Here is a 3,823-nt window from a genome sequence, read left to right as displayed (position 1 = left end):
TTCAACAGAGCCAGCGTTTCACCTTCCGTGCATACATCCCCGAGGACTAGTCATCATCGTCCAAAATACAACATTTAGTGGTAATAATAGTTTCCCCTTCTGCATTTGACAGCATTATGATGCGGAAATAGTGACCATGCATTAGTTTAACGAACAGAAGTTTGTGTTGTAAAGGTTTTCACATCTTTTATGTTGCTGAGGGTGCATCCTTTATTGGGCATGAAATGAACTACTTCCCTGTAACAAAGGAAGGTGTCAAAGACTTTAGAAACCGATTACCATTGCAAAGGGTTTCAGTGGCAGAAAAGGTTCCCTGTATCTCATGTTTGTAGTGAGAGCCGAAAGCTGAGGATCGGGTTGTCAGAATGTGTGTCCTGGTTGATGGTGGCCCTCGTAGCCCGCGCCTTATGTAGCTACACACAATGTGTGTCCTGGTTGACGGTGTCTCATCGTAACCCGCGCCTTATGTAGCTACACACAATGTGTGTCCTGGTTGACGGTGTCTCAACGTAACCCGCGCCTTGTGTAGCTACACACAATGTGTGTCCTGGTTGATGATGCCCATCGTAGCCCGCGCCTTATGTAGCTACACACAATGTGTGTCCTGGTTGATGGTGCCCATCGTAACCCGCGCCTTATGTAGCTACACACAATGTGTGTCCTGGTTGATGGTGCCCATCGTAACCCGCGCCTTATGTAGCTACACACCATGTGTGTCCTGGTTGATGGTGTCTCATCGTAGCCCGCGCCTTATGTAGCTACACACCATGTGTGTCCTGTTGACGGTGTCTCATCGTAACCCGCGCCTTATGTAGCTACACACAATGTGTGTCCTAGTTGACGGTGCCTCGTCTGAACCCGCACCTTATGTAGCTACACACAATGTGTGTCTCATTGTAACCCGCACCCTATGTAGCTACACACAATGTGTGTCCTAATGTAACCCACACCCTATGTAGCTACACACAATGTGTGTCTGCTTACGGTCTTGTCAGCTTTCAATGTCGCTGAAGGTTCACTCATTTATTAAGACGTCACAACAGTTGCTTCTCTTTGTGAAAATCAGTCACAATACCGGAAGGTTTCACAAGTAACCTAAAGGGACCTAATTTTACAATCAAGTTAGAGTTAAGGGTATCATCAGTCGGATCTTCTTAATCTTCTTAATAGGAAATTATATAATAATAACATTAAAACATAGTCGTTTTTTATTATTCCATTCATTTTTACTGCCTCATAACTAGTTATTCGTCGTAATTAACATAGCTTTACTTCCCTAGAATTGTCATAAAATTCTGTGAATATAGATAACAATTCATTGTGTGCCGGGTTGTTGAATATGATGGCTCCCTGTTCATATTTGAATACAGTAGTTTAATCTCTCTCTTTGTTGTTCGCTCATTTGGGCCATATTTCCTTCCCTATCTATTTTCAGATTTTTAATTCGATTTTGACTTTGGAAGCATCCTTCCCTTTTCCGCTTTTCAACAAAACACGAATTATGCCCCCCCCCCCCCCCCACACACACACACAGATCCGAAAACTACCCATAAAAAAAGAAAAGAAAAAAGAACTTTGGCATCAACACATTAGCAACAAATTACCATGTCTTTATATAAATGGCAAACAAATTAAATCTACAATAAAATATTTCAAAGTACTTAAAAGTATATGAACAATACTGATTACAATTCATTCCCTGTTTTACACAGTACACCAGGTGTTTGATAACGATGCCTTACATGCCTCACACGCTGAATTTGAAACAGCGAGGGAGGGAACGTGTATCCCTGTCGTTCTCAGGACACTAATGTTTGAGTGTGGGGGTTACTTTGTTTGTTTGTTTGTTGTTTATTGCTCCACTCAACAATATTTCAGCCATATGACGGTGCTCTGTAAATAATCGAGTCTGTACCAGACAATCCAGTAATTGATATGAGCATCGATCTACGCAATTGGGATACGATGACATATATCAACCAAGTCAGCGAGCCTGACCATCCGATCCCGTTGGTCGCCTGGTACCACAAGCTTGGTCGCCTCTTTGGACAAGCATAGGTTGCTGAAGACCCAATGATGTTCGTTAGCGTATCCTGCTCTACCGATGACATCCATATCACATCATTTTTGTCACTTATGCGTCAAATTTGGAAATGACCTCCACATGTGTACCATAAAATGGTTTGAAAGGTTTAATGAGGCCTTAAATGTTGTAGGGCGGAGGGGTAGCCTGGAGGTTAAAACGTTGGCGCGTCACGCCGAAGACCCTGGTTCTATTCTCCACATATGTACTATCTGTTAAGTCAATTTATCCGTGCCAACCGACCTGACATTGCTGGAATATTGTTACAAGCGGCTTTAAACCTCACTCACTCACTCCTTTCTTTGAAGTTCAGGTGGGTAAATCATGTGATTGTTATTGAACGATACCAGATCATTCATATACCGGAACATTAGCCAAATTAAATGTTTTGACCTTGCTCACCCGAGCAGACATTTCGATTCACCACAATTGGTGCCCATGACGGGTGCCTTTTTCCAGTCCTACACTCAAAGCTTACGAAGATACTAGCAATGAGGAAATTGAGCATTTCGCATATTTTGTTCACAGCAAAATTCAGATGGCATTTGCTTTTGATAATATGACCTGAACCTCTGAAGATTGATATGTAACGGATATTCGCCATTTTCATATGCAAATTACATGACATGGGGTAAGAACCCAAATGAAGCCACATCTGAGATCTGTGTTTCCGGAAACTCTTTCATTCAACCGCCAGTGTGTCATCCCTCTGGCCACCTGCCTGATCACGACAAGCGGCGTTAGGCAACAAACAAAACTTCTCTTTTATGAAAATCATCACTGGTTTTCCATATAGTTTTCCACTGATCCAAAAAGCTTTCATCACTTATTTACCTTTTATATGTTTCTAGACTGATTATTCTGACGTTTGACATTTTGAAGGGAAACATTCATACCAAATCTATGCTGACCGCTTCGTGTGTAGCATAGTGATAAAAGCGTTCGCTCGTCACGCAAGGGTTCGATTCCCCACATCGGTACAATGTGTGAAGCTCATTTCTGGTGTCCCCCGACGTGATACTGCTGGTACATTGATAAAAGTGGCTGAAAACCATACTCATTCACTTACAAGGCAAGGCTTCTTTCACCCACAGCAATTGGCCTCCTCACAAACTCAAGCGCCGTATTGTGTATGTACCCATTAGTTCGTCTCATCAATTGTCTCCCTTAGTGGCAATCAACCAATACTTCAAGCTGTTTACACCTAGCATCGAGTAATGGACATATATTTAACGAAAGTGTTGTTTTTAGATGTGTTTATTTGTTTTCAGGGATAAAATTTTCACAGAAAATGGACGACATTTCAGTGGAAACCATTCCTAACTTAATGTGAACAGCACCAAGATCTACCATTGTATTCCAGATGACAGTATTTCCTATGTAAGACACAGGTATAGTCTGGTTTATAATCGGGAAGGACATGTATTTTGGAGTTGACCAGTGTTATCCGTGCAGTTATGGGAAGCATGACCATGAGTTGCTTCCCTTGTGTCAGATTTCTTCAGAATAAAAAAGGGACTTCTCTTACCGCTTACTTCAAAGATACCGCGGGTTTGATAATCAGACTTTACACATTTAATGCTCTATCATGACGTGCTATATCCCTGTCAGTACTTAGCAAGTTTGTTTGTTGTCTAACGCCGCACCCAGCAATATTCCAGCCACATGACGGCGGTCTGTAAATAATGGAGTCTGGACCAGACAATCCATCGATTGACATCATGAACATCGATCCACGCA

This window comes from Haliotis rufescens, unplaced genomic scaffold (genome assembly GCF_023055435.1).
Source record: "Haliotis rufescens isolate VD_foot unplaced genomic scaffold, xgHalRufe1.0.p SCAF_2, whole genome shotgun sequence".
In the NCBI taxonomy this organism is placed as follows: domain Eukaryota; kingdom Metazoa; phylum Mollusca; class Gastropoda; order Lepetellida; family Haliotidae; genus Haliotis; species Haliotis rufescens.
Note: the sequence above shows the minus strand (reverse complement) of the source record.